The following is a 14,031-nucleotide window of genomic DNA, read 5'->3' as shown; positions in this document are numbered from 1 at the left end:
AACACACCCTTCCATCCCAGAGATTCAAGGCTCTGCTAGGTGGATCCTCCTGGGCCCAACCTATCCCAGGATTCATTGCATTTCATCGGGGAACCCTTTTTCAAAGAGATTATAGTGCCAGAATATGCAATGTCCAATGCCTGAGTATTGCTCTCCAACTCAACAAACAGCCAACGGTACACATGCTAAAATAATAAATAGGGGGATTCAAACCCTCTTGTTATGTCCAACTATGGTGATGGGCAACAATGGAACTCCTCTGTCGAACAGACCACAAAGAAGAGTACATTTTCTACTGCACAAAAAACCTAACATCTGGCTTTTGTCTGCAAAATGAATCAGAACTTACTCATGGGTCAAATGACTCTGCAGTAGACACGGGTCTTTATCGGCTCTGGCTCCGATCCACAGTGACGGGAAAAAAAGAGACACCCAGGTGAACATGCTAAACTATGAAGACAGCGAGGTGAGAGCTTCTCAGTTTCCTGTGTAGTTGTGATGTTGAACATGGTGCACTGGAGGAAAAAAGTTATGAACTCCTCTATTGGCCATAGGACAGGAGTCCATCGCCTTTTTTTGTGTGGCTATACCCGTGTTAAAAACCCTGCATGAGCCCGTTATACTTGCTTAAATGGGGACATAACCAAAGTTCAAAATAGTCCAAACGTTCCCACAGGGGCTGGTCTTGACAATAACCTTGATAACTGACAGTGTGCCCTGCTGTCCACTGAGCAGCAGTTTGGGTTAAGGGCCCTGAGACAATTGCATTTAGCTCAGTGTGAAAATAAAAACGACAAAATACAGAACAACTAATGAAAAACAATCGTCCATTTATTAGAGTATGTCCCCGTTTTCCCAAATATACCCCAGAGAAAATGTTAAGTTAAATGACTGATCCAGTCCTTGTAGGCAAAGTTGATATTTAGATTAGAGAACTGTTTTGAAGGCTACTACATAAGCAATCATTTCAATGCAGACCCACTAACAAAGAAAAAGCAGCATGATTCAACCTGCAGCAATTCTTCTCCCAATCCACCTTAAATCTGTTATTAAGTAGTGCATTGAATAGCATTTCTTATTTCTACAGCATGATTGCATTGAAATCTTTGGATCTTTTTGCTCCTGACTGATTTTCCTAATTGACTCTTTAAACTTTCGGATAAGGACAAGACACCGGTTCACACTTGTCTGAGGGTTCTTTGGGCAGCTCCATCTCTGCATGAAGTAAGAATGGTTGATGTCTGGTGTCTGATTAGAAATCTGTGGCCTTTCAAAGCCCCACTTACTACTTTGGTGGATTTTCTTTCGATCATTCAACTGATGACATGGCTCAGTCTTTAAGGCTAATTACCTTTTTTTAATTAAAAAAAATTTGCATCTTAAAAGCAAAGTTTATACACCTCATGTATCGTAAAGCAGTCAAGGAAAGCGGAACATGTGAAAGTGGATTTACCTAGTGACCACAAACTGCTATTTCTCCCATCAGCATTTATGTTTCAACAAATCACCTAAATTTGCAATCTATATCTTTGGCCACTAGGGTTTCTCTCAAGCTAAACAATTTTAAAACACCTAGTTTAATGATGTCGTGAAGCAGCGTGGGGTCATGGGAGTTGCTCTGTTCGCCACAAATTTTGTTCAGGGACAAGATAATGTTTGATTCTTGTTACTCAGCAATCTGCAGTGAATGTACATGATCCATTACGAGCGACCAAAACAAACAGTGGAAGGAGAAAAGCAGCCGACGGGCCACCAGACTCTTTTCTTCATCATATAAAGCACATATGATACAGATAAAAGGCGACAAAAATAAATCAAATGGGGGATTTCTTTGAGTTTGAACATTGTTGGAAACATTTTGGAGGAACACAAGTGAACAAAATATAGATCATAGGTCGAGTTGTTTTGAGACATGTTAATACGCTAGACATATAACTTTAATACGTTTTAAGCACGACTTTTTTGACAATTATATAGGTAATTTGTATTACAGAGGTGGTCACCTGCAGTGCTCAAAACCTCAATTACACAGCTTTTAACAACTCTTCTACCTGCCTGTTATATGCTGTTTAATTCTCCTTTGCTCAAAGTGCCTGGCCCAGCTATAAGTACCTCTCGAGCCACGGGTTTTTTCTCCTCCTACTTCAAACAAGCCTTCATTTAAATACATGCCATCATACCACTAAATTGTGGAGGCTTCACTTCAAAGTTCACCTTTGAAAAGTTTGCACTGCGACTGCCCTTGCCAAGGATAATAATGCCTCACGTTTTGAAAATGGAACCATAGATGTTCTCTTTAATTGTTGGTTCAGATACAAGCGCACGATTCAATGCAGAGGGCAATACTCTCTTGTTGCATACTGTGGTGTGGGAAAAAAGAAGAGGTCTCTGTGGCTCTTCTCTGGCTCTGTTGCAGTTTGATCTTTCAGACTAAACTGTATGTGTTGTTGTGGGAATGACTTCTTCTTTTAACTGCTTATTGTGGGTGGAATGCATTGCTGTCTGCCACAGTTTCTCTTTAATGGAAGCCAAAGTGAGAAACTTTCATATCCTACACATTGTGGCTTTAGACAACATTCTAAGAGAAACTGGGGCGGCATGGTGGAGCAGCGGTTAGCACTGTCGCTTTACAGCCGGGTGTTTGTGTGGAGTTTGCATGTTCTCCCTGTGCAACCCTGGCATCCTCCCACAGTCCAAAGACATGCATACTTGGGTTAGTGTCATTGGAGACTCTAACTTGACCACTGATCTGTCTCTGTGTGTCAGGCCTGGACTGAAAAGAGGACTCAGATTCAGAGGATTACACGTACCAGCACACTTTATTGTTTTCAAATCCTCTATGAAGAGTGACAAAACATTTGGGCTATGTAAAAACTCACTTAATATCTCTATGACCTGGCAAGAATAACTCGGGGGGGGGAGGTAGAAAACATAAGTCGCTCCCGAAGGATGATAAACAAAAGGCTAGAGAAAGAAATCAAAGCGCTCCCGAAGGAGGAAAACCAAACTACTATGAAAGGGGACAAAAGCAAAGGCTCACCTAAACAGGAGGCTCATCAAACTAACTTAAACTCTCTAAACATAAATCGCTCCAAAAGGGAGGAAGATGAACAGATTACAAACAACACAAAACCAAGCTAAACTTGAAAACTTTAACAAACGAAAAATCACTCTCAAGGAGGAAACAGAAAACAACTTACGTGGCGTAGCAAACCTCATAGGCAAAAACGACAATGACTGTGGACAAGGGCTTAGGTGCACGGACAAGGACAAAACACTTTGGCACAAGACAAAGGGGAGACGCAGACTATAAGCACATGAGGGTGAAGGGAAAAGGTGGAAACAATCCGGGATCAGGGGAGACAATCAGACCGGTGACACATGAGGAAGGGCAAGTAACCTGAAACTAAGATAAGTAGTAAAGACATGGCAGAATAACAAGGCCACTAAATAAGTGGTGGTTGAGAATACATAATATTAGAATGGTCATTATTTAATGTGAATAAAGGAAAGAAAACGTGCTCTTCAGAGTTCAAATTCATCTGGATCCAAAATGTTTTACCAATCCCATTGGGACACTTTCTAGTATAATCTTAGTCCTGATACTTTTGATAATATGGTGCTTATGTCATAAAATAAAAGTGATGTTATTTCTAAAACTTTCACAAAAGTTTTACTTAATTAGATCCTCAACTTTATTCATTTTAATGCAGGTGTGAGGTTGAGCTCCTCAAACTCCTCCTCTAAAACCACACGCAGCCTAATTAAGACTTTGTTCTCATGAAATCTCAATTTTTTCTCGTTATACGATGAATTTATTATAAAAATGTTGACATTATTGATGTAATATTACGACTTTATTTTCAAAATCTCCAATTCATCTTTTTTTCTTCAACATGGCCCCAATACTCCGTTGTACTACAGACAATGGATGGATAATGGAGTGAGAGAAACATTTTTTATGAGCGCTACATAGGAATTAACCAGTGTTCAACCAAGAACACCAGAGCATTGCCCCGTGTCTGCGCTGGCAGTTGTTTCCGGACCAAAGTCGGTTACTGCAGAATTGTCCATAATGGACATTATCATAGGGGGATGAAGCTGGTCCTTCTGTAGCTGTTGACTCTCTCAGATGTAGCCCTGGCTTTTGTGTGTGTGTTAGTGGAGAGCGAAGCTGGCAGCCACACACTGACTGCCAAAGTCCCAACTCTGCTGTGACACTGTGGGGAATTGGGTTGTGCCAAACTGAGCGCTGCTAAAAATGAACACTGCTTTTCATTTAATGTGCTGGGATCGTAAAAGACCGACAAAAATCATACTTTGCCTGTTTGTGCCGTGGCAATTAAATTGGCTGGAGGACGCCAAAGAAACAGGAGGGGAGGGGAGGAAGTGGGAGGAATTTAGAGGAATGAAACATTAAAGCCACTGGAAACTTCCAGGACCAGTTTTGATCAATGCATTGTGACTGTGGTGCTAAATGCACCTTCCCATAGAAATAATACACGTTACCTGCTGAACCAGTTCACTCTTGTACAAATCCAACTACAATCACAGACTGTGATATTCAGCTATTCAATATGTGAATCTGCACAGGTGTTTGAACAAAAAGCGTGAAGCCTGCTGTTATGTCCTGTGCTTGTGCGGTTGACTGTGTCTGATCTGCAAGAATGATTAGATACAGTGTAATCTATAGCGTATCCATAAACCTTCTTGAAAGGGCTTCTTGAAAATCCTACCAGGTAAAAAAAAAAAAAACACACACACATGGCAGGTTACATCATTCAGTGACTTTGATGAGACGACGTCTCTTCATGAGAATAAATCGCCAGGATCAAAGCGTTATCCCAAGCTAATGCCTCTTCATTTATGTGGCTGAGTGAACTGACACAGAAATGCACACGCACACACACACACACACACTGCACACACACACACATGCAGACACACAAAGAGGGAGAGAGAGGAGTGTCAGGTGGAAAGAAAGACCATAAAGCGTTACCTTTGAACATTTGCATTTCTGAGAGCGGATTTGAAATGCTGCAAGAGAAACATTTGTTACACAGTGGCCAGAGACATGAATGAGAAAAAAGAGGACAGACGGAAAAAAAATAAGTGAGAGAAAAAGAACCTCAGCGTGACGGGAGTCGCAGCAACATGTTCTCTTGAAGCATGAAGCGCTTCACACTTCACTCTGACACACATTTGAGCAATTTTATTCATTCTCACATTCAAAATATCCTCCAGGATATAAACAATGGCAAATACAGATTCAGTCTGCACCATGGGTACGCCGGGGTCAAGTGCTGTTTAGATGATACAGTGCAGATGCTGTGCAGAGCCAAGAGGCACAAACAATCTGTACAGGCTCTTGACATTGATATAAACAAAGACTCGCTGTATTTGCTGTGCGCCCCTTTATAATTGTTCTCTTTTTTCAACTGCGATATCTGGATTGTGGCATTTCTTGTGTTAATAAAACCAAAGCATTTATTTTGAATCTACAAAGTCTACATTTTTAACGCAGTTTTTTTTTTTCTTGTCTGCTTTGAACTGCGATTCAATGATTGCTCCAGCAATTTACAACTGATCGACCATTATGTTGAGGGAGAAACCAAAATCTGTTCAAAAGAGCTATGGTATCCTGACTTTTATTTGTTTTTGGTATAAGCAAAATGGGTATGATAACAGTTTTGTGACAATGCGATAACGATGTAATAACGCGAGAGGAGCTGTCTCAGTGAACCAATCCAGAATTTTGACCCGAGTAACCCCTGTCTGGGTTTCACTGTTTAGCTTAAATTTTTGAACCTGACGTTTCATGTCACTCTCACCGATAAAAATTGATAAAAACTGAAAATTGTCATTTTCAGCGACAGCAGAGAACTGCTTCCAGCAACAAAGCAGCAAATAGCAGAAATATTTATCGACTTGCTGGTAGAGACCAAAAACTGAGATAAAAAGAGAGTGAATATTGGACTTTCATTTACAGGGGATCAGAATAACTCCAAAGCAACAGAGCTATGGACATAAAAACGTTTTTACATGTGCACCGTTAGCTTAAGTACTAAATAAATACATCTGACGTTTTAGCCTTTTTGCCACTGGTCGGACTCGTCTTTAAATACTGCCTCCGATAGTTGCGTCCTCTGAATAGAGACAGCTCGGGTCCACACCCAGGTCAGGGCTCAGGCCCCCAAAAATTGTTACGTTGCTCTTTAACTGCAAATAATTGACAATAGGTTAACAAAATACTCAGTTAAATTTATACTGCCCCCAAAGGGCCCAAACAGCCAACGCATTTTGCAGGAAGTGGTATTTTACACCATCTCTCATTAAATCCTGTCTTTCTGTTTAAATGCAAAAGTAAATATTGAGTTGCAAATCAAAGTTTGTCTTTCTTTCACCTGTGTCCACCAACTTCATGGTTCATATCTGCCATCAGCGGTGATATTTGGATTAATACCATGGCGCAACTTACTCGTGTAAACTGGGCCGATGAGACTGTGCACACAATCTTCTTCGTGTGGATGAGCAAAACACTATTGATTTATCCGCTGCAGGTGGATTATGAAAACACGTATGCCGCCCTCAAGAGAGCAGACTTGGGATGACTTCAGTGTAAAAATGAAAACTGCTCTGTATGTGTGTATGTGAGAGAGAGAGACAGAGAGATAGATAGCCTGCTGGAAGTGTGGCAGTGACATTTGGCTGTTTTCTGTCTGCAGTCTGACATTTCTCCAGTCAAACAAACAAGGTCCAATCTGTCAATAACAGCAGAGCAGCATGTTTCTCTTGATTTCCCTTTAACTTTTTTAAATTCCATTATTTCTTTCCTCGCTGTCTTTTATCGGCTGATCTTGTATGTTTCCCACTTCATTGCATTCACTTTTCTTTCCGTTCAAACTTCCTGTATACTTGTGGGCAGTGTAATTCTATTCTCAACTTGTTAACGCATGCCAGCCTTAACACATTATGTAAATCCACAGGAATTGTAAACACTCTGACAAAATCTAAGAACATTGCATAATAGGGACGTCTAAAATTGGCCGTACACAGGATGTATAGGAGGTTATTATCTACAATATACAGGATACAGGTTCAATGGGTTTGGCAACAAAAATATAGTTCTGTTCAAAACATTTCTCTTTACTTGGATGTCATACAGTCTGCATTGTGAGCTAGTGGCAGAGCGGAGAAGTTCTAGTTCCTGTATTTTCCTGCCTCTCCAATGCTGTCTTATTACCGCCTCCCCATCCCAGGGGAAAAGACCCCTCTCTACCTGTGATCTCCCAGCGCTGACACTATCCGCACGGTGTATCTGCTGATGCCATGCAAAATGACAGCCCCAAGTCCTCTGTTCTGCTGCCAGATAACAGCGCAGGGGGGGCCCATAAAGCAGAAAATACCAAATCACATTCTGGTAATACCCTCAGTGGTGACAGCGTCTGTCTTAGTTCACTCGAAATGTGCTGCAGCAGAAATAACTTAGGGTTGTGGAACTCTAGTGGCTGTGCAAGCTTTTTCGCAAAACTCCTTTGTTGCGTTTATTGAGACGAACAAAGAAAACACCAAAGACCCCATGAAAGCTGAAGATACCAGACGGTTGTGAAAGAGGTTACTGTCGTATCAAAAGTAGCTTCTGCATGATTTTGAACGGATGCTAGCGGATGATGCTGGAAATCAGCCTCCATGGGAGAGGAGCTCAAACACTCAGAAATGAGCCTGGAGTGCTTACTTGTTGGAAGCCTGCTACAGAAGTCTGGGCATCTGATAAAGATGTCTTCCAAATGCCTCCCTGGCACTTTAATGTATTCTGGGAACATTTAACTGGGTGGAGAATCTTTTGGGCGATTTAAAACATGCTGGAGCAAAAACAAATCCTTTTTTCCCATGAGAAAATTTGCAGGATCACAGAGGTAAATTGGGGGTGAAGATAAATGGAGAGAAGGACAGTTGGCATTCTCTGTGGCCATTGTAAAGACTAAGAGGTGGCAAACAGATGGATGGGGAAGGAGGCACTATATCAATCATCTGCAATCTGTATCCGTGGGCTGATAATTTCCCATCTGCATGCTGAGTCTATCATGATAATCTTGTGTTCTTCCTGCCCAGGCCTTGTCATCAAGGGTGACCCACACAGCAGCCCTCTGGCGGTGGCGAGGTGCCAGCAGGGATGGGATGACTTCCAGAAATCTCAGGTGGCGTACGAGGCCATGTGGTGGCAGCTTAACCAAGCACTGCCCCTCTGCCCTTGTGAGAGTCCCACCAGGTTTGTTCTCAAATCTGATAATGCAATGCATGTTGGCTGAATAGTTCTCCCACTGCATGACTTTTCTGAAAAGAAGGATGAAACCCTGTCCAACTCAATGATGGGTATGGGCCTGGACATTCTCAAACGAACCCTCACATCTCTGGCTCGCTCATCGTGAGAGTAGATGTTTGAGAATACATGCTAAGCCCTCGGTCTAAACATAGGATTGCCCGATGTCTTTGCGATGGCAAAGCTTACATTTTGGCAGGCAAAGACCATCCCCATTGGCAATCAACAGGCTAGATCAGTGGAAGGAGAGCAAGATATATGTGCAGCATCGACTAGACTCACCCTTGTTGGCTCCCTATCCTCCCACATTCTGCTTTGCAGGAAGGACAGGCGGGGAGTGGAAATTGTTTTTCCTGACAGTCTGGTGTGATGCTCGGGGTCTTTTTCCAGGTTCCTGTTTAGGACTCAGCAGAGACAAGTGGGTGTGAGGGTTATCTTGCAGAAGGCATAAAGCTTTAAGATCTACATGTGCTGGCCTTGCTTTCATTTTGTGCTTAGTGGGACTGGTTGAATGGGGAAGGAGTTGTGACCTGACACCAGACATCCAGTGCATGTAGCCTTCAGACGGCTGTACCCTCTTAATAGCTCTGGGTGAAGCTCTGAATTCATTTATGTGGAATGAGGGCTGAGGATTTTGTTTCTCCATTTCTTACAGTGAGTTGATGCTAGAAACAGATTGCTACAAGGCCAGTATCGACGAGAGGAATGATTACAGTGTCCAGCTAACTCTTTCATTGTACTGTAGATACCAATGCTAGCATTGCATATCTGTGTCAGAGTCTAATGCAGCTACTGAGATTTGCAGCCCGGCAAATCTCAGCGTTCTGAATAAAAAGCTGAATGAAACAGAACAAAAGCTCCATAATCCAACTGTCCATCTGTGATAATGAGAAAAGATCCATATTATAACACTTGTTCTCTGATTGCAGCTGGAGCAAGCCAGCTGCCTGGCTCTAGAGAAGTTTGGTTAATGTAGTCCAGAGTGAAATATCCCAAACAATCAGTTTCCCCCAGAGGATGTCAACTCATGACATGGGTATTAACCTTAGACTGCATATAGAGATGGACCACATGACTGATCCCCTAAAGTGAAGTCAAAGTGTTATGATTTCCACTTGGTGGCTGGCTGCAGTATAGGTCATATATCAGACCTCCTCCATGTTAGTGAACGGGACATGGACCTAACTGTATAGTCAAAGAAATGGTTTCTGCTTTTTTCACACTGTATGTTCATTGTTACAACTTGATGCTATAATGATGCGGTTAAAGTCATGCTTCTCAGTTGACTCCTGATTGATCAAGTGTGTGTATTGATAGGACCTTGCTACCAATGCTACATTTCCCTATTGCTATTGTGCAGACTCTGGCTCCAAATAATGGCAGTGTACCTAACCAGATATATTTCTGGTTAGTGAGAGGAAGTGGAGACGCTTCATCTGTCTATAGATACAGTTTAGGTAGAACTCCCTGATGTTTCCAAAAGCACGTCACGACAAGAAAAAGGGAACCACACATCATCCTTATGTTGGAATAATTGTATATAAGTTATCATGAACTGAATATGACCTGCATGAACTGAATATGACCTGGTGTAGGAGTTGTTATTCAGTGCTGTCTGGAAAATGTTGAAGTAAACTTCTAAGCTGTAGGCGATCTTCTTAAGAGTTAGCCTGACTAACCACTGCTGTGCCTTGCCTAAAGTTGATTTTTAAGGAGCTGTCTGTTGTGGTTGTGAAACCATAAAGGTTATTTTTCCATTATGTGTAGAATGGGGTATTACCAGATAAAGCAACACCCCGAAGAAAAGGAGTTATCAAGAAATTAAAACCCCACCCAATGATGTGTTGTAATTTTGAGCTGTGCAAATAAAAACTGAGTACTTGTGTATGTGTGGTGTTTGATTCAGTTCTTCCCTCGACACCTTTCAAATAAAATTGTACATGTATCTAATGAAACAGAATGATGAGTTTCTAACGGGAGTTTTTTACTGGTTATGAAACAGTCTCATTTGTAATATTGCTGCCTATTAATGACCTATAACAGCAAATGAGACAATCAGGGTTAAAATAAGCTTTCTCTATTAACTATTCTCAATGTCTGTGATCGGGTCAGATGCAAACGAAACATAAGGCAGTCAGGACAGACTGAACCCGGGACTCAGCCGGTGCACAGCTGCAGAATTTTTTTCCAAACACTGTGGCCCAGACCTCACGGCAAGGTACAGACATAAAATCAACAGAACAATGTAAAAGACAAATATAAAATGCCTCCATACTGTGTTGATGGTTGAATATATATTCAGACGTAACTCAGCCAAAAAAAGAAGCTAAAACTAAACCAGTCAGCATAGGTTCTGCATTTGTTTAAAAACAAGTTAACAGTTCTTTTACATATAAATTATTCACGTCACTGCTGATTTGCAGATAGTTTTTTCAGTGTATTACACAAATTGTTATCTGAGTTCCCTCTGTTTATATCACATTAATATGCTTTTCATGGACTTTCTCTTTAATCACAATTTTATTGGTGACAAACCATTGCCTATGTGTGAATGGCAGTGCTGAAAAAGGGTGACTCACCGACAATAGGCAGTCCCTCAACTGAGTTTGTGTACTGTGGATGTCAAACAACACAAAGAGATGAAAAGGAGGGGATAAAAAACGGCATGTCAAAACCAAGCACACGAGCAAGCAAACAAACAAACAAACAAATGCACGCACAGACACAAACAACACCGCAAATGCTGTCATCTTCCCACATAGAGCTATTATGCAGGCTGTTTGGTATTTCTGGCGCAGGCCTCTCAAGACATTAATGAGTAAAATGTTAGCTCATGTTGGGTGGATGGATTTTCACCCTAGGCATATTCTGCTAAAAGAGGTTTCACACAGAGACATTGTTTTATGATGCACACATATCAAAGGCATACGCACACACACACACTAACACACAGAAAAATAAACACAGATTTAGGGGACACTTCACATCGTTTGGAAGTCGCGTACTCGCAGGCATGGGACCGCTGCTCTGTATTCGGAGGCTGCCTATGGTTTTGGATATATAACTTATTTCCGAGCGCAAAAGCCTGCCGCCCCCACTGCGTCTCCTGTTGGCTTACTTTTGCTTTTTGTTTTTTCTGCTGCTCTAATATTGCCTTCCCCCGGCGCGCCCGCCCGCTCGCTCGAGAACAATCTGCCTGAATTTACTGCAGCTGTAAAGCCATTTTCCCCAGGAAAGGTGACCTCCACCCCAGGTGTGGTGAATCTGTCAGGGCTCCCACTCTGCCACCTCCATTCCTGCTGCTAATGACACCGATGCTTTGCCGGGCTTCCTCGTGCTCATTGACGGCGCTCTGCTTGGTAAAAAGGATACTTCAAGCTAAAGGAAGAAAGAAACATCTGGATATTTGCGGTTGGTTTTAATGCGTGTGCACATGCGTGACACCATATTTTTGTGCTTTTTACAAAACCGAGTAAACACACATGCCACTTCCTTTCTCACACTTATCTTCTCCATAAAAAGAAGGTGAAAATGTGCCGATGGAGGTGAAAGGCAGAATTGTCTAAATGAGAAACCTAAAAACTCAAAATACATATTGCATTATAAATGAAACAGTATGGAAATGGGACAAAGCCGGGAGATAAAAGCGTCTGAGAATGTGAGAAACATTTAGAAACCCATCATTGTCCCCTCTATATATCAGCTGAGTAAAAGTATATGTATTTTTTCACCCCCCCCCCCCACACACCGCCCCCAATAGAAACCAAAATTAGAGTGTGAAATTCATTTTTTAACACGTCTCCTCAGCTAGAGGAAGAACCCATATTTTAAGTAGTTGGAGCAGCAGCGGTGACATCCCCGCTCTGTCTGCTGCTGAATTAAACACGAGAGCGAGACAGAGATTATGAGCATAAGCCTGGACGTGATGCGATGTGATTCTCGGGATGTGAGACTTGTCTGACCGCTTTTTCCCGTGCTGCAGATCAAGATGCTCCTTGACTGTGATTTGAGCACGAGGCAATCACTACATTTGGACAATCACAAATAAAAGAAGCATGCACCGATTGGAGCGAAATAAAACCCAGGGAGGGAACGCCAGCTGTGGCACGATGACACTGGTTGAATTTGTTTTTCCAGTTTCATACTACAGAACCACAGTAAGCTCATTAGTGGCTTTTGGAAGTGGTGGGAAAACTGGAGCTCTGGGGTTGATTTTTCTTTTCAAATCCATGCACATATTTGCATATACACACACACACACTTCTTTGAGATATCATTAACATCTAAAGGCACTAGGTCAGCATTAACACGGACAATTCAGGATGAGAATACTGAACAGTAACTCCAACGGACCACCAGTAATGTGCTGACTACTGTGCAGAGCACACATGGCAATACTCATAACTTGGTGCCCCGAGATCTCTAATGACCCTTGGTTACCATAGATCTGATGTCAAAATGGCTGTAGGGCCATGCAGTGTAAAAAGGTGCTTTCCATTAATACCACCGGAGCCGTAAAGCTGTCACTGCCACTCCATGCTCGTCCCACATAAAGCTGATTTGTGATGCCTCCAATCCGCCAGCCCTCAGTCTCCCTAATGATGGCGAGATCTATCACACTCATTTAATCAGAGCTGAAAGGAAAGCAGAGAAGATGGATGAGGCCATTGTGGGCCTCAATAGCCACTTTATAAAGTGACTCTCGTAGCGTCGTCCCACACGGCCCAAAATCTAGATGATAATACAATTAGTAATTTAGTGGAATTGAAGTCGTGCACTTCTTTTTAAATCACCCTCTTGAAATGTGGACGCTAATGAGAGTGTAACACAAGCAGTGTACACTCATCAATTGGTGGTTCCATTTGATAGAGCGCCCATTCTTTCAAGAGCTGTTAAAACCACAGGGAGGACAACAAGCGAAAACAGACGAGAGAGAGAGGATGTGACGGATGTGCTCGCATCCTACAGTGACAAGCGGCTCCTCCAAAATGAACCAAATAATCACAACAGCAGCGAGTCGTGAGCTTGGGTTGTCTGGGCCCGCATTGTTCGTCAGCGCTTTCCAAAAGGCCACCGCTATATAGGGCCTGATATGTAGGACTAGGTATAAATATCCTTTGCTTTAGAAACATGAGACCAGCGTGATGGTCAGGCGAGTGGTGGTGACGCCTGGCCGGGGTTATCGAGGTGGCGCCCTCCTTCCTCAATGCTTCCCAATCCTGCCCCCCCCGGGAACCCTTAGGTGCCATATACTCATTTGAGGCCCAGGTGGAGTCCATTCTCTTCATCCAGAGCCACTGATTGTCCTTTCCAGCAGCTCTCGAGAGATTTGTAACCGCTTGCCGGTGGGTCTTTCCTCACACTCTTCCTCTCCCAGAGTAGCCTTGATGCTGATGTGGCTACAAACCCTCTCCAGCCTACTTCAACTGGTCTGGCTTTTGCTTATATACTGTATATGCAGCAATATGAAGCTATGTCTGTCCTTGCCATTTAGAGAAGGGACACTACTCAAATGGCCACAATAGGTTACAAGATAAACCTGTGAACAATCTTAGGTTATGGAAAAGACCGATTTGAAGAGGAGAGTTTTAATCGAGAGACAAAAACAGGCAATCAAAGAGAAGAGGAAGAACCCGTTCAAACCAAAACATATTACAATCACTCTTCATCAGTAAGTCACAGCTGCTGCATAATATATATGTATTGGCTTC

Source organism: Platichthys flesus, chromosome 19 (genome assembly GCF_949316205.1).
Source record: "Platichthys flesus chromosome 19, fPlaFle2.1, whole genome shotgun sequence".
Lineage (NCBI taxonomy): Eukaryota > Metazoa > Chordata > Actinopteri > Pleuronectiformes > Pleuronectidae > Platichthys > Platichthys flesus.
The sequence above is the reverse complement of the archived record's forward strand: the minus strand, read 5'-3'. Positions refer to the sequence as shown.